This window comes from Lygodium microphyllum, chromosome 25 (assembly GCF_053477565.2).
Source record: "Lygodium microphyllum isolate KBCC chromosome 25, Lygodium_microphyllum_v1.1.10, whole genome shotgun sequence".
Classification (NCBI taxonomy): Eukaryota; Viridiplantae; Streptophyta; class Polypodiopsida; order Schizaeales; family Lygodiaceae; genus Lygodium; species Lygodium microphyllum.
The window spans coordinates 27059096-27077595 of NC_141159.1; positions in this window are offsets into that span (position 1 = coordinate 27059096).

The window sequence follows — 18500 nt, forward strand, 5'->3', positions numbered from 1 at the left end:
GGGATGAATCGGCTAAATTTCCTTTCCAATTACAGGTACTTTGTCGCACGACAAACTTCATGCCTAGTGTTCAAGTATCATAGATGGAGCATGCTCAAGGATAAATGGTTATGCCTTGATCAAGACATGCGTGAAAGTGTAGCTATGGATGTTATTGTCATTTGTGAGGGCCACGAGCCCCAAGTGTTGCAAATGGAGGATGATTGGCCCTTGAGTATAATGCACCAGGAAATTACAATGTTAATGCAGAATCCACCTGTTAGCTTCTATTTTAAACTAGATGGTAGGAAAATTCGAAGCTGAGCTGAGGATACTGTTACCAATGGAAAGTGTGTGGCTCCACATATTTTAGAAGTTGTAGAGTCTCCCTAAAAATCCCAACACCACAAGTTGTAATATCCAACACCTATAAATTTTTGGATTTTTTTGGCCAATCAAATATTGTCACTTACAAACTTGCAATATTTAAAAATTATGATATTTATGCAAAATTATACACTTGTTATACACTTTTCGCATCAACACATTTACATATGCATGTAAATTTTACAAAGATGTAAGTAAAGCCATAACTAAATATCGTATGCGAACAACCCTTAATGGTTTAAAACTTAAGGTTTTTAAGGTAGAACTAGTTTAGTTCTTGTTTTATTGTTTCATTTCACACTTTCTTTCTTCATCTCTTTATATCCACCACATCCCTCCTACCTACTACGATGGATGCTCACACACACTTTGATGAGTGGATCCACGAGACTATCTTTGCCAACCACGGTGACGAGATATTCCAGGTTTTCTCTAAGAACTTCAACCTTGAAAGTATGCTCTCATCACTAGATCCCTCCCTTCAGGTTTTGGAAGACTTTGTGAGCACCATTGCTACATGCACATACTCCATCGAGGGATCCGACATGACTTGGGTGCCTCTGGAATAGCTCATGATATTTCAGGCAGGGAAGAATCACCAAAAAGTGGTGAATAGGTGTTTGGCCCATGTGGATCCTTCGCATAGAGTATGCGTTGTTCCCATGGAAAGTGCACCAGATACATCACCTTTGGATCTCGTGGAGTGTGATTGCGCATTGGCAATTTACCTCCTTTCATTGGATACACCCCTAGAGAAGGAGAGCGATGAAGATGCAACTCCACAGGTTGTTTCTATTACATACACAGGAGAAGAACCGATTGAAGAGCTCATAAATGTTGAAGAGGAACATTGAGTGGTGGCAGAGCAAGGGTTGGCTCTCATGGTGCCATCTTCTTCAGAATAGCCACAAGTTGACAAACCCAACCTTGCCTCCTTGACACCCATTGAAGTAGATGGTGGGCAATATTTGCTTCCATCAAATGTACTGCAATACTTGGAAATGAAGGAAGAAGAGTTGTTTTCTATCCTAGTAAGGGATTCAATGGAAGACTTGATCGATTATGATTACATGGATGTGCATCTAACAATGGCAGAGATTGGAAGATATGATGGCACAAGCTTAGATATTGTGAGTGCAATCATAGTAGCATAGGAGCATATTACCTCGGTTGAAGAAGATTACCTTGTGCCCGATGTGCTGAATTTGAAGCACTACAGCATGATTTGTTTAGACCAAGACCCCAGCTTCCTACCAAGGAGTTTGTAGATCCCTCTGCCCAAAGAGGTGCCTCCTTGACACACGAGGAAATGAAGATACAAGATGATCTAGAGAAGGTGAGATTTCTAACTATCATATATTTTTATGTAATGAAACTTGATGGTAGGGTGCGTCGGGTCCCCCGCAGAAGTGGCCCCAGACACTAGACTTCGGGCAGGGCAGCTACAGGTATCATTTTTAGCCAAGATTTCACCGGTGGACTCCGGGGACCCGACACACCATACCATCAAGTTTCATCACTTTCTGATAACTCTAGATTAGTCGCTAAATATATTGTTTGATTTGACTTTGTCATTCAGGACATATTGTATATAGATGAGTTTGCATCAATGCAAGGAGGAGCTCGACATGCGGATCCAGGCAGGGATTCAGCTCTTAAGGAGTATATCGATAACCTTATTGCAGATTTTGTGGTCTTCCATAAGAAGTGCTCACCAAGAGGGCAAGAAATAATCATGAAAATTTAAGCTTTGACTAAGTTTGGACCTTTTCGAGCGATACCTGTGACATCTAGCTTGGAAAAGGTAGTGCTAATCAAGAAATCAAAGCTTCTTTACTTGTTTGACCAAACGCGTGGTGGAGCAATGTGTGTGCTTGCGACATTAGGTGACCTCGCTAAAGTATCAGATCCGCTTCTCCTGAAGAAAGAGATGAAGGGGAAGCGCATCATTTTTGAAGCAAAGAAGGAACTTACATTTTCATAGGAAGCTGGCCCCTCCTCTCCACCGATGAAAAAGCCAAGGAACAATTGAGAGTTCTTGTTGGCTATCGGCTTTTTGTATCTACCATCACTAATAGCCATCACATGTATTTTTCTTGATGAATATAAGATACTTTATTTTGTCCCTATAAATAAATATTCATTAAATAAATATGTGGTTTGTATAAGTGTGACGATAATGTGTAATACGTGAATTTAGTACACATCGCATGAGATATTATGTATACATAAATAAATATTCCAATGTGACAGAGTATGCAAATTTTTTTGGGCTTCCAAGATGTTATGGCGCTGTAACACTCATTACAAACCTTCAATCATTAATCTAGTAAACTATGGCAGAGTCCCCTTGTCGTGTTGAAGCCAAATGATAAAGTTCATGTCTCTATCTGTGATTGTGACACGCTTTGCATGGATGGCCGCAAGCTGTGTATCATTGAACAAGTCAATGAGAAACCCCTTTGCAGCTGTTTGTAGGGCCTCCATGGCTGTAGCAGTCCACCTTCCTACTAATGGGCCATCCCGCACTCGTGCCCAAAATCTTTCCATCCCTTTTAGCTCCAAGTTTTGCATGACTTCTCAAAAAACTTTATGAAAAGAACTTTTCGAGATGAGAAGCTTGTATCTGCATTGGATTCTCCTTATCTCTCGAAGGGTGATAGTGCCCGATTTCCATCTCCTCTTCTTCTCTGGTGGTCCTTGTGCTCTACGCAAAGCGCCTGTTGCTGCACTAGAGGAGACTCCACCTTGTACTCCAGGTGGTGGGCCGTGGCGTGATGTCTTTCCGAGGCCAAAACGGCGACATGCTTGCTTGGTACGTGTCATGCAAGCTCAAGGAGGGCAAGACGGAGAAGAGACAGAGGTTGGCGATGTGAAAATGGAGGAAGCAAAGAAATCAAGATGTGAAAATGAGAATAAGAATGGCTTCATATACACTGTCCATCGTGTGATCGTAAATTCATAACCTTTTATCGGAATGCCACGAAACTTCACGCATTCACTCGTTAGGTGGCTAAGAGCCCAAATTTTCTTTTTTTGAAAAAAAAGTGCCTGCAGACCCTTGGTATGAAGTCTATATCTAGAGCCATTTTTCTAGCCCAAATTTTTTTTTATAAAAAGTGCTAGCAGACCCTTGGTCCGATGTTTGGCGTCTGGCTCCAAACGCCAGACTTTGGACCAAGGGTCTACATGAACTTTTTTTTCAAAAAAAAATATTGGGCTCTTGGCCACCTAACGAGTGCGCGTGTGAAGTTTCGTTGCATTCTGATACAATTTAGTATTTTAAAAATTATCCCACACCAAAATTATGGATGGATTGATAATTGAGAAATAAACATCGCGACTACTGGCCCTTAGAAACTTTGCACCACATAGATTATATAGAGGCATTAGGAGTAAAGTCTACAACAAGAAATGGCAAATTTTTGCATGTTATTCCTATTGAAATTGACAGTGCTAACAAAAACTGTAAGTAAGAATTGGAAATACAGCAAAGATGCATAGTCAAAGTTGAGAGCGAAGGACAAGTGTAAAATTTTAATTCATATTTTAAGGGTGCATGGGACATAGTCATATGTCCAATGCACGAGGATAACACTATTCCAAAAAAGATAAAATTGCAAACTGTTTTCATTCCATTGGAACGAATGCATCCTTCACTACTTGAAGATTTTCTTACAAGTTGAAAGTCCTTGGGAGTTACAGTGATGCGCTTCGCATGTATTGCACAATGTTCAGTATCAGTCATCAAGTTAGACAGTGATTCATTTGACATGCTTGGGTGTTTGCTTGATATCCGTATAACTGTCACATGCTGATTTATGCCCACTTGATGCTGGTTATGCTTTGACAGTCAGTGGTTGACTTGATGCATTCATTTTGCCTACAATTTTCTCTCATTGTACCTAGCTGTAATTTATGTCAAGAATCACGTGGTGGGGGGACTTGCTCAAGATGCTACGCCGAACACACAGAGAATACACAAGGAGAAGCTCACTCAAGAGACAAGAAGAGAGATGGAGGCCAAAACGTTTTCTTGCTGATTTCCTCTTCTTCTTCCACACACTTTACAATGTACACAAAGTATAGATAAGACACAACATAAAGGAAAGTGGCCTACTAAGTCAAACAATGCATAACTGACTACACTAGTCGACAGGCACTATAACTATGCTAGCTGTAAATAGGTGTAACAACCTGAATATAATAAGTAATGAGTCAGTGGCCACGTGAGAGTCATAATGACCACCGACGTGCTAAGTGTAGACGTGTGGACCCATCTAACCAGGCGGTACATCATCAATGTCTGCATGTGTTGAGCTTGTCATCTCAACACTCCCCCTCAAGCTCAACTGCATCTCTGTGACTCCAAGTAAGCTTCGAAACTTTTGAAGCTTCTCTGTACCCAATTCCTTCGTGAAGATGTCAAATATCTGATCCTATGTGCTAACGTACACCAAGTCAATCTCACCTGCTAGTACCTTCTCTCTCACAAAGTGGTAGTGTACCTCAATATGTTTTGTCCTGGCATGGAACACATGGTTCCTAGCCAATTGTATATTGCTCATGTTATCACAATAAATGACAACTGGACCTTCCACCTGCACATCCAAATCAGCCATTAACTTTTGTAGCCATACTACCTCACATGCTGCAACAACAGCACCTCTATACTCAGCCTCTGTACTCGACAAAGCAACTGTAGATTGCTTTTTGTTGCTCCAAGCAACTGCTACACTACCAAGAGAGAACATGTATCCACTGGTAGATCTTCTATCAGACATACTACCAGCCCAATCTACATCTGTGTATCCAAACACATGTACATCTGTACCTGCCTCATAGAAAAGTCCATAATGTAATGTGGACTTTACATATCTCAATATGCATCTGACTACATCCAAATGTGGCTTTCTAGGTACTTGCATAAACTGACTCACAAGACCAACAGCGTAGCTCAAGTCTGGTCTTGTAATGGTCATGTAGATCAAACTCCCCACTATCCTCCTGAACATAGTAGGGTTTTCTATCTCATCCCCAATATCAGCACTCAACTTTACATTCTACTCCAACGGGACTGAAAATGGTTTGCATGCTGTCATACCATACTTTGACAACATGTCCAAGCCATACTGTCTTTGGGACAGCCATATACTATCATCACATCTGATCACCTCAATGCCAAGGAAGTACCTTAGCTCACCTAAATCCTTCATCTCAAACTTCTTCTTCAAAAAGTCCTTGACTTCAGCAATCCCACTATCATTGTCACCTGTAATAATCAAGTCATCCACATAGATGACTATGATGACCAAACCTACATCTCCCTTTCTCACATAAAGTGAGTGATCAGCATCAGAAACATAAAATCCAATATTGAAAAGATATTCTCTGATATTGTCAGACCATGCTCTAGGTACTTGCTTCAGCCCATAGAGCGCCTTCTTCAACCTGCACACATACGTGGGATGCTCTAAATCTTCATAACCTGCTGTGGCTGATCCATATACACTTCTTCCTGCAAATCACCATGCAAGAAGGCATTCTTCACATCCATTTGCTGCAACCTCCAACCTTTTGCTGCTGCCAAAGCAATCACACATCTGACAGTTGCCATCCTAGCAACTGGACTGAAGGTTTCATCATAATCTATGCCATATGTCTGGGCATAGCCTTTTGCAACCAGCCTAGCTTTATATCTACTAATAGAACCATCTGCATTGTGCTTAATCTTATAAACCCACTTACATCCAATAGCTTTCTTGCCCTTCGGCAATGATACTAGATCCCAAGTCTTATTGGCCTCTAACGCAGCCATCTCCTCATCCATTGCTGCATCCCAATGAGTATGACCAACAGCATCCTCAAAACAAGTGGGCTCAACATCCTCAACTAGTTTCACCATATAAGCATAATGGTGAGCTGCATAACCTTCAAAACCAAATCTTTTAACAGGGTATCTCACCCTGCTAGACCTGCGTACCACTGGATCACTCAATGAAGTCTTTGCATTAACGCCTGCTCTCTGCACACCTGGAGTCCTCACTGAAGGAATGCCAAGCTCATCATCCAAGCTATCTGAGCCACTGGAGTCTCCATCAAGAACTACATCAATGCCTTCTGACACTTTATTCTTTCCTTTGTCTTTACCTATAGTGCTACTAGATGCACTTGAAGATGTAGAGGTACTCCTTAGTCTCCCAGACCAAGGACTACCAGATGATGTCTCTGGTCCACTAAGAGTTCGTGATTCTTGCTTTTCAGCCTGCAAATGAGTGTCATGATCATCATCATCATCCAATGCATCACCACTAGATGCATACCAACTGCTCATTTCATCAAAGATGACATCCCTGCTTACTCTGAACTTACATGTGATAGGGTTGTAACAGCGATACCCTTTCTACTCTAAAGAGTATCCAATAAAGACACACTTTTCAACCTTTGGATCCACTTTCTTCTGCAACTCATCTGGCACATGAACATACACAATGCAGCCAAACACTTTCAAGTGTGAGACATCAAGTTTCTTACGTGTAAAACATTCTTCAGGAGTCATCCCATGGACTACAGCTGTGGGAGTTCTGTTCATAATATAAATAGCGGTATGAACAGCCTCAGACCAAAAATGCTTAGGCATATTCTTTTCAGCCATCAAGGCGCGTGCAACTTCTGCAATATGTCTGTTTTTCCTTTCTGCAACCCCATTTTGCTGTGGGGTATACATGCATGTGAACTGTCTCTTTATCCCATGAGACCTCAAAAAATCACTGAACTCATTCGAGAGGTACTCTCCCCCTCCATCTGACCTTAAGCACTTTACTTTCAAGCATGTTTCTCTTTCAACTACAGCCACAAACGTATTAAGCTGGATCCTAAGAGTGTCAAATGCATTTTCCTTGGCTATGGAGGTGTAGGCGAGATGGGTTATCACCTTTGGGATCCGCAAGCGTGGAAAGTCATTCGCAGCCATGATGTAGTCTTCCATGGAGACAAGATGCATAAGCAACCTGAGAAGGTGGTCAAGATACATAGGGTTATACTCCAGGAGGAGCCGTGTGCTCGTGCACAACCAGTTGGACAACCTGCAGTAGCAGCAGTTGATACACATGGCCAGGGTGTTGGACAGGATACTAGACATGCAACAGAGCCTGCAGTGAGACAATCTACTAGAGCTAGACATCCACTTTATAGATTTGAGCCCATGATGCATTAGGTCTTGGTTAGAGATGCAGGAGAGCCTCTCACCTATGATGAGGCTATGCGCAGGGGTGATAGTCACTCCTGGTGGAAGAGGGCTATGCAGTCTGAGATGGACTCCCTACATAAGAATATGACTTGGGATTTGGTTGCATTGCCTCAAGGCAAGAAGGCTTTGCCGTGAAAATAGGTGTACAAGCTCAAAAGTACCCTAGAAACCCCAAGACGTCTTATAAGGCAAGACTTGTTGGTAAGGGTTTTATTCAAGAGCATGGAGTTGACTTTGATGAATTCTTTTCTCCTGTGGTCAAGATGACCACCCTATGCTTGGTTTTGGCCTTAGTCGCACAGCTTGACTTGGACATGTATCAGATGGATGTCAAGACTACATTCTTGCATGGGGATTTGCATGATGAGATATACATGGAGTAGCCTAAGGGCTTTGCAGAACCTGGCAGGGAGCACCTAGGGTGCAAGTTGAAGAAAAGTCTTTATGGCTTGAAGTAAGCACCTAGGGAATGGTATAATAAGTTTGATGCCTTTTTGCAGTCACAAGGCTATAGCAGGAGTGCTATGGATCCATGTCTTTATACGAAGAATGCCCATGATGGCTCATTGCTTATTTTGGTACTCTATGTGGATGATATGTTGATAGCAAGGAAAGCTCATGATGATTTGGATGCTCTTAAATCTCAGCTGCTGAAGAATAGCTTTGAGATGAAGGATTTGGGACATGCCTCTCACATTCTTAGTATGCGCATTAAGCGCGACAGGCATAAGGGACTACTTTACCTCTCACAGAGGGAGTACATTCATAAAGTCCTTAAGCATTTTTGCATATAGGACGTAAAGCCTATTGGCTGTCCATTACCTTCTAATGTGAATGTCTCACAGGCTGATTGTCCACAGACACATAAGCAGAGGGCCGAGATGGCCAAGATCCCTTATGCATCAACCGTGGGCAGTTTGATGTATGCCATGATAGCCACTTGTCCAAATATTGCCTTTGCAGTTGGTGTTGTGGCACGCTATATGGCTACTCCTGGCAAGAAACATTGGGATGTCGTAAAGGGCATCATGTGATACCTGAAGGGCACATCAGATATGTGTATTTGCTATGGCAGCTAGGATACAAGAGTTTTGGGCTACACAGACTCTGATTATGTAGGACATGCAGATAGGAGGAAGTCCACTTCTGGCTATGTATTCACCTATGCTCGCAGTGCTGGGGGTAAAGGCACCTCTATCTAGCCGCCCTTGTATTACTACACTAACAGTACCCGCCACTAGACACTGCAGGTGGCGGACGCCCATCACCATCACTTTATTCTTTATTCTTTTAGTGACAGTTTTAATAAAGGAAGGCACGGTCACACATTGTGACTGTTGGAGTTCCCATTTTCTCTCTCTCTCTCTCTTTCTTGCTCTTGCTCTCCCGCCATAGCTCTTCCAAGCAAGCTTCAATCCTTCTCACCTTTCAGTCCTTGCCACTATTGAAGAATTGGAGATCTTCATTACCAAAGTCACTTTCTACAAGAAGGGCATTCCTCTCAATGGCAGAAACATGTCACTATCTCGATGCGGGCTATATGTGATATACTGATCCCACTATCTTTTGAAGCCACAGAAAGTTGGATCACTATAGCCAATTGTTTCCCACAAAACTGAAAAGTAAAGTCGAAATAGAGGGAATGACCATCTATGGGAGATTTGGCCTTCATTTAAGAATTTCCAAACATCGTCAAGTGAAAGATTGTTAAGAAGCTTCAAGAGTCGTGGTCAATATAAGTTCACAAGAATAAGAAGGAAAAGAGTTGGAATTTATCCATGGATGCTCAATAGCAAGATACATGGGATGCTTGGTGCACTGATAACCAAATTTTTAAGAGCCTTATGTTCATACTCTTTAAGGAAGAACCTCACAGATGATATCTTCTCTCTAAAGGAGATGCACAAAAGAATGAAGAAATATGAGGAAGTAAGATTCAACATATTGGAATCCAAGATAACTACCCAAGATATTAGACCAAAGCCTAGAGAGTTCGGTCCTAATTTCAGCCCAATGAGGTTTTCCTCTTAAAGTTACAAAGGACAATAGTCTAGCAGTGGCCATAGATTAAAAGTGGAGTGTTACTAATGTGGAGAAAAAAGGCATATCTCACCAAATTTTCCATAGTAGACGGTCCATGGACTAAAAGCACTTATGCAGTCAACGTAAGAGAGAAGGTCACATTGCAAAATATTATCCTAGAGATGAGCTCTTGTGAAAGCCAACACCACTGATAATCAACAAAAGACCCAAGAACCTACCTTCAACTTGGTGGAATTAAAAGTTGCCACAATAATGTGTGCCAAGAAGAGAGAATCCAAAATTCTAAAAGAGAACGTTCCCTCAGCCAAAACTATGAAGTTCAATATTTCAAAAGAGAGGCAGAACAGTATAGAACAAAACAGTCGACTGCTACGAGAGGATACAAAGAGAGTTACAGAATCAAAACTAGAGATCCAAGAGATAGAGGATGCAAAATGACCCCCAGTAATAGAAGATGTTCAAGTGTTGCCACTTCTAGAAGAAAGAGGAAAGATGAAAGATGAAAGTGGGTGTTGCCTCATTCCCTAGCCGGCTGGAGAAGCCGTTGATCCCATAAGAGAGAATGACTTGGTCAAAGGCCTGGACATCTTCAAACCAAAACTAACATTCTGACAGTTGCTAATGTTATCCCCCAACTACTACTAAAAGAAATTTAAAAGCATATTGACAAGAAGATGTGGCCTAAGGATTGCTCCCACTGCTGCCATTAAGTCCAATAAAGCCTTAGAGCTTATGAAAGAAGCGGATGCAGCTAACGCATTCCTGGATCTTGACAACCCAAAGATTGGCATTTGGATTTAATGATGTTTTATTGCAAATGCATTGATTGATGGAGGCTCATTAGTAAACATAATGATGGATGTGATAATGAAGGATCTAGGCCTACAAAACATGTGGCCTACATAGTGGCTTATTAGACTAGCAGACCAAAGAAAAATTAAGCAAGAGCATAAACAGATTGGTTCAAGGGAATCCTGACCCTACGAAAAGCCTAAGTTTGAAGAGGATGATGATGAAAGTCAAGATGCAGATAATGAAAGTGACATGGAAAAATCTATCCAGCCTGAAGAGGATACTAATTAGGAGGAACTCCCAAAATCTTTTGAAGCTAAAGATCCCATGTTGTGGGATAGAATGACTCTAATACCCTTTGGACTAGTAAATGAATCACATCATATGCAAAACCTCTTTAAGAAATGGATTAAGAAAAATAAGCCATCTTTTAGTAGTGGATCTTGTCACCCTAATTTACCCTTCTCAAGAGAGGATGACGATGATGCACCTTGCCAACAAACACCAGTTTTATAGCCCAAACAAAACTTAGATGGTTCATGTTATGTGACATTCCTAGAGGCATCCTCAAAAGATGAGTCTTCAAGTCAAGAGATAATAAACTCTCTTGTAAAAGTTAAAACATCCATGATACCATTTTAGCATTCCAAGGAGCTAGCCAAGGCCCCATGGAAAGATGAATTCACTTCTAGCAAAGCATCAAAAGAGAATGCGACTCCCTTGAAGTATTCAAATCTATGCCAAAAAACAATATGTAGGACCTTCATTCGCAAAGTGCAAGGGGAAAAGCAATTAACTTTCGTGGATACATATGGTACTAAACGTCACTTGAAGGTGAGTATAGTTGGGGAAGATGATGATGATACTATGTGGTTGAATAAACCCCCTAATGCTATGCCATGTAGAAGAGATGTGTCAACATCAAAATTCCCCAACAAACTATCACAAGGAGAAGGTGAGAAACCCACACTATTTAAGTAATCTCTTTTGCATTTGGATACCAACAATGCCAATACAAGAGGATGCTTTCACAAACTAGACTCTTGCAGTTTGTGAGTTGCCATGGGGGCAAACAACTTTCATGCTAATATGCAAATTGAGTTTATTAGAGAGATAGGCAAAGTTGAAGGCCACCTTGAATTTACTCCTCTTGTTTTTTAGGTGTTTTTGTAATGACGATGTAAAGCATTGGAGATGTATTGAGGAAGACAACCAAGCTAAGTTTAGAAAACCCCCAAGTACATGAAGAAATATATGCTGAGAAAGAGAGAGAGATAGTGTATGTGTTGTTTTAATAATGTTTTTAGATTAATAATGGATATATATATATATATATATGTATGTATGTATGTATGTATGTATGTATGTATGTATGTATGTATGTATGTATGTATGTATGTATGTCTTGTTCTCTCTCTTCTCACCTCTCTTTTTTATTCTGGAGCCCCAAGAGGAACACCAAGGAAAAGGGAATTCTCTTGCAAGAAAATCTATCTTGTAACATCAACAAGCTTTTTTATTAGGGTTTATATGATCACAATGAAGAAAAGAACACCAGGCACAACAAATCTTCATGCAGCATCATGTAGATCTCCCACGGATTTGATAGAATCAACCATATTCTTCAATATCTTCACAAAATCCATCAATATAACAAAGAAAGCAAAGGAATACACCATCTTTGAATGGAAACACATCACATAGTATTCATCTTCAATATCTTCATAGTCTTCTCTCTCAATCTCTCACATACAAATACTCTGTTTTAGTAGAATTAGCTATCTCTGACTCTCTCTCTCTCTCCATCAATAATACATCATCTCCTCACTACAATCTCTCATAATCACTCACAATAATCCTTCTTAGGTCGTGGATACCCCTCCCAAGAGGTATGTCTGATATGAAGAGTCACCAGAGCCACTACAGTGTCCTTTCATAGCTCACTACTATCACTTCACTCCAGTCTTTACTTGAGTCTTGGGCAGCTACTTCTTGTCAAGATTGTGGGAGAGAAGGAAGGAGTCTCACTTGTAGCTTTCTTGCTTGCACAATGGGGGAATACACACAAGGGTGGAGGCTGAAAACAGTTTTCCTCTTCTTAGTTGTGTAAGCCAAAAGAACTCTCATACAAAGAAATAGAAGAACCCTATATATGGGTCTCAAACCAAAGACAACTAACTAAGGTGGCATACTAACTGAGCCACGAACTAGAGTAGATAAGGATAGCTATCATGTAGCTATTATTCATGGGAGGTGTACCAACCGCATTTGCAACTGACAAGTCGGTGACATAAATGCACAACGGTCACCCTGGCATATCACGAGTGGAGCTCGATATCTCAACACTCCCCCTCGAGCTCAATCCCAATTCCTGCACACCAAGCAGGTCTCTGAACTTGCGCAGCTTCTCTGCGCCCAATGCCTTCGTAAATATGTCAGCTACCTGATCCTCTGTGCTGACATAAACTAGATCAATAAGACCTAGTAAAACCCTCTCCCGCACATAGTGATAATGCACCTCAATGTGCTTTGTTCTAGCATGATAGACTGGGTTATTTGCCAAGTGTATACTACTCATGTTGTCACAATAAATGACAATTGGCCCATCTGTAGGCTGATGCATATCATAAAGTAGCTTATGCAACCAAGCTACCTCACATGCAGCCATTGCTGCACCCCTGTACTCAGCCTCTGTGCTGGACAAGGCAACTGTAGGCTGTTTCTTGCTACTCCAAGTGACTGCAGCACTCCCAAAAGAGAACACATATCCACTGGTAGATTGTCTATCAGAAATGCTACCAGCCCAATCAACATCAGTGTATCCATGCAACTGTATCTGAACCCCAGTCTCATAAAATAGTCCATACTGCAATGTGGACTTCACATACCTGAGTATACGTCTAGCCGCATCCAAATGCGGTTTCCTTGGAGCCTGCATAAACTGACTTACCAATCCAACAGCATAGCTCAAATCTGGCCTGGTAATAGTCATATAAATCAAGCTTCCTACTATGTGTCTGTATATAGTAGGGTCTTCCAGAAGCTCACCTGCATCTGCGCTCAGCTTCACATTCTGCTCCAAAGGAACTGAAATAGGCTTACAGCCTGTCATCCCATATTTGGATAGCATGTCCAATCCATACTGCCTCTGGAAGAGCTGTATCCCACTTGGTAATCACCTCAATTCCCAAGAAATAACGCAGCTCTCCCAAATCCTTCATCTCAAACTTCTGCTTCAATAGCATTTTCACATGAAGGATATCTTCATCACTGTCACCTGTAATAATCAAATCATCAACATAAATGACAAGTAGCATAATACCTTTCTCTGTTTTTCTCACATAAAGTGAGAAATCTGCCTTGGAAATCTGAAAGCCAATAGTGACAAGATACTGTCCTATCTTGTCAGACCATGCTCTAGGTGCTTGCTTCAAGCCATACAAGGCTTTCTTCAACCTGCAAACAGACTCAGGATGAACAGCATGCACATAACCTGGTGGCTGCTCCATATAGACCTCTTCTTGCAAATCACCATGCAAGAAGGCATTCTTTACATCCATCTGATGTAAAGACCATCCCTTTGATGCAGCCATAGCAATGACTGCTCTTACGGTTGCCATCCTTGTAACCGCACTGAATGTTTCTTCATAGTCAATGCCATATGTTTGTGCATACCCCTTGACTACTAATCTTGCCTTGTATCTGTTCACATAACCATCTGCATTATGCTTCACCTTATAAACCCACTTACAGCCAATTTCATTCTTACCTTTAGGCAAAGGTACCAATTCCCATGTAGCATTTGCTTCCAAGGCATCCATTTCTTCATCCATGGCTTTCTTCCATTTTTCTTTTCCCATGGCTTGCTCAAAAGAAGTGGGTTCTGGTTCCTATATCACTTTGACCATATATGCATAGTGAATGGCTGTAAATCCATCATATTTCAACCTATCCACAGGATACCTAGCTCTCGTAGACCTGCGAAAAATAGGTTCACTCCCAGGTGCTCTCAAAACATCCCTGGTCTTCCTTACCCCAGGTGTAACAATAGAAGGAATACCCAACTCATCATCAATGCTTTGTTCTGAGCCACTGGATTCACCATCCACATAAGAGTGACCTGCATTCACATCAAACATGGGCTGATCAACCTTCTCTTTTTCTTTTCGTGATACCTGCATACCACTATCTGCATTGCTTTGAGAAGATTCTCCTGATCTCAATCTGCCTGTCCATGGCGAAGAATGTGAACAACTGCTAGAGAACGCTCCAGGTCCACTAATATTTTGTGACTGCTGCTGTGAATTCTGTGCAGCATTACCATTTTGTGCATCTACATCATCAATCACATTTACTGGTTTATACCAGCTACTCATCTCATCAAAAACAACATCTCTGCTCACTATAAACTTACGAGTAGAACGGTTATAACATCTATACCCTTTTTGCTGCAGAGAGTAACCAATAAAGATGCACTTCTCAGCTTTTGGATCCAACTTGGATCTCAACTCATCTGGCACATGTACATAGGCAATGCAGCCAGAAATTTTCAAATGAGAAATATCTGGTTTCCTACCAGTATACCTCTCCTCTGGAGTCATTCCATGTATTGCTGCAGTGGGAGTCCTGTTCATTATGTAGACTGCTGTAGCAACTGCTTCAGCCCAATAAAAATCTGGCAAGTCTTTTTCATTGAGCATGGCACGAGATACCTCTCCAATATGCCCGTTTTTTCTTTCTGCAATTCCATTTTGCTGTGGGGTATGATTGCATGAATATTGCTGCTTTATGCCATGCTCCTACAAGAACCTTGCAAACTCATTTGAGAGGTACTCTCCCCCTCCATCTGACCTTAGGCATTTTATTTGTAGGCCTGTTTATTTTTCAACCATAGCTTTAAGAGTTTTGAAATGCCCAAAAACTTCACTTTTCTTTTTCATAAAGTACACCCAAACTTTTCTGCTATAGTCATCAATAAAAGTGACAAAATAATGACAGCCTCCAAGAGATGCAGCCTTAGTAGTCCACACATCAGAGTGGATTAATTCCAATGGCTTCTTACTTTCTTGAACATGTCTAGGAAATGGTTTCCTTGCCTGTTTTCCAAACTGAAAGGCTTCACATACCTTATGCATTTCTGCAACCTTGAATTTGGGCAATCCTGCAACAATATTTTGGGCTTGCATTGATTTAAGTCGCTGTACATTAACATGACCAATGCATTTATGCCAGATATCAATATCTGCAACTACACCGGTTCCATGTGCAAACATTGCTGCACTCAATTCAGACATGTCTGCATCCAACGTAAACATTCTGCCCTTCTTCTTTCCTTTTGCTATCAAGCGACCTTTATTTTTCATATCCTCAACAAAGCATCCATGAGGATTAAATCTGACCTGCAAGCCCTGCTCAACCATTTGACCAACAGAAACCAGATTCTTGGTGATATTCGGGACATGAAATACATCGGACAGGTATTTCTTTTTCCCATCCTGCATAGACAAAGGAATTTTTCCAATCTGCACAATAGGATGTGCAGTATCATCACCAGTCTCCACAAATCCTGGTTTTTTAATTTTCCTTGCATCCTCCATCCATTCTACATGACCTGTCATGTGGTTTGATGCACCTGAGTCAACATACCACACATCGTTGCTTTCTTCTGCACTTGTCACAGAATTGTTCATGTGCTGCACCATAAACAAATGCTCATTTCTGTCATCACCCTCTCTACTAAAAGATGCATAATTCCCTTGTTGCAATTTCCCATTCATGATATCATTCTACTTTTTATAGCAGTCTTTAGCCATATGACCCATTTTACCACAGTAGTAGCATTCAACATTGATGTTTGCATTTTGGCCTCTTTGCCATCCACCACAACCTCTTTGGCTCCCCCTGCCTCTAGAGTTACCACGTCCTCCTCCATAGGACTAGTTTTCTTGAGTGTGCTGCATATTCTGATTTCTACCACGGCCTCCAAATCGGCCTCCTCTACCACTACCTCTACCTCTTCCAGCATTTGAGTAGAAGACAGCTTCTTTTGAAGTTCCTCCTGAAGAAGATGCACCACCACTTCTCTGCTCCTCAGAAATTAGAAGAGCAATTAACTCCTCAAAATCAGGAAATCTTTCACGAACTGAAATGGATGTCCGAAACTGTGCATAATCCTTTCCTAGACCATTCAAGGTCATGGAAACTAAATCATCATCTTCCACTGGCGACCCAATGGAAGCAAGTGCATCTGCAATCTTCTTCACCTTCATGTGGTAGTCATTGATGCTCATATTTTCTCTTTACACATTATGCGACTCTTGCTTGAGCTGCATTTTCCTGGCTTGCGTATTTGTGCTATACATTTTTGACAAAGTGTCCCATGCCTCCTTTGGCGTACTTGCATCTTGAATATGCACAATCATAGAGTCTGAAATGCTGATAGACAGCCAATACATAACTTTCCTAGCTCTCTCATGCCATGCTTTAAATGTCTGCATTTGCTGTTGATTGGGAACATCAGGAAGAACTGGTTCTTCTTCATTTCCTGCAACAAATTCCCAATATCCTTTTCTCATAAGGAAATTCGTCATTCTAAACTTCCATGCTTGGAAGTTGTTCTTGTCAAGCTTTTCAGTGACAATCTGTGAAAGAGAATCAGACGCCATTACAGAACATTGCAAAAAATTCTGTCACTGCAAAAAACATAGCTTCACCCTCACAAGGGCAAATCTGCAAAACTGGTGAAAGTGGTATTTGACCACACAGTCACTTCTTAGTGACGATTTTGCATCAACAAGCAACATGTATGATTCTGTAACTCCCAATGTCTCTGCGCACAGGCATACGATGCAATTTCTGCAGTAACTTTTCGTCGACCTGTAGAACAGTGGTCGCACAGCATAAAACTGGGCCTTTTCCTAAGTGCGTGCGGAAAAGTTCCGCCTCCAAAACAGGCCCCGAAATGGCCTCAAATCAAAAAAACAGGGTCTCAACCTGAGACAATGCACTCCTGCACTCTTCGCCTGTGCTCCCTGCAGAGACTTGCTCCCAAAACAGAAAATGAAAGCAACACTGCTCCTCTTACCAGAACACCGCGAGCTTGGCTTGCTTTCTTAAGCTCCTTATCACGAACAAGGCTCTGATACCATGTCAAGATTGTGGGAGAGAAGGAAGGAGTCTCACTTGTAGCTTTCTTACTTGCACAATGGGGGAATACACACAAGGGTGGAGGCTGAAAACAGTTTTCCTCTTCTTAGTTGTGTAAGCCAAAAGAACTCTCATACAAAGAAATAGAAGAACCCTATATATGGGTCTCAAACCAAAGACAACTAACTAAGGTGGCATACTAACTGAGCCACGAACTAGAGTAGATAAGGATAGCTATCATGTAGCTATTATTCATGGGCGGTGTACCAACCGCATCTGCAACTGACAAGTCGGTGACATAAATGCACAACGGTCACCTTGGCATATCACGAGTGGAGCTCGATATCTCAACACTTCTTTCACTTCTTTTAGCTCTTTTGCACTTGTATTCACCTCTTTCCACGGCTAGAAAAATTTCCCAAGCTACACTCTCATCCAACAGAACACATACAGAAGCATACAGAATAGTCTACAGAACAGTACCAGAACAGCTACAGTACAGAGACAGAACAGAGATAGAAGCTCTACAGAAGACCTACAGAAGGTTACAGAAGGTCATAAAAACCTCATAACTCATACTCAAACCATTCCAAACCATTAAAAACTATTCAATAAGCTTTCATAAGATCTCAATCTTCATCAATCATCAATCCATCCCTCATACAGAAAGAAAACAGAACAAAACAGAAGGTATACAGAACCAATCAGAACCTATCAGAACATATTAGAACCTCATATCTCTACTAATAAACATCATGAACTTCGAAAACACAATCAATATCATCCAAAACGCTCTCAAACCACTTCCAAACCAATCAATCATCTCATAAAATCAACCATTCAGCTCTCAAAAACAACAAAAATTAGCCAAAAACAGGTCATTTCAACACTCAACATATCCCCA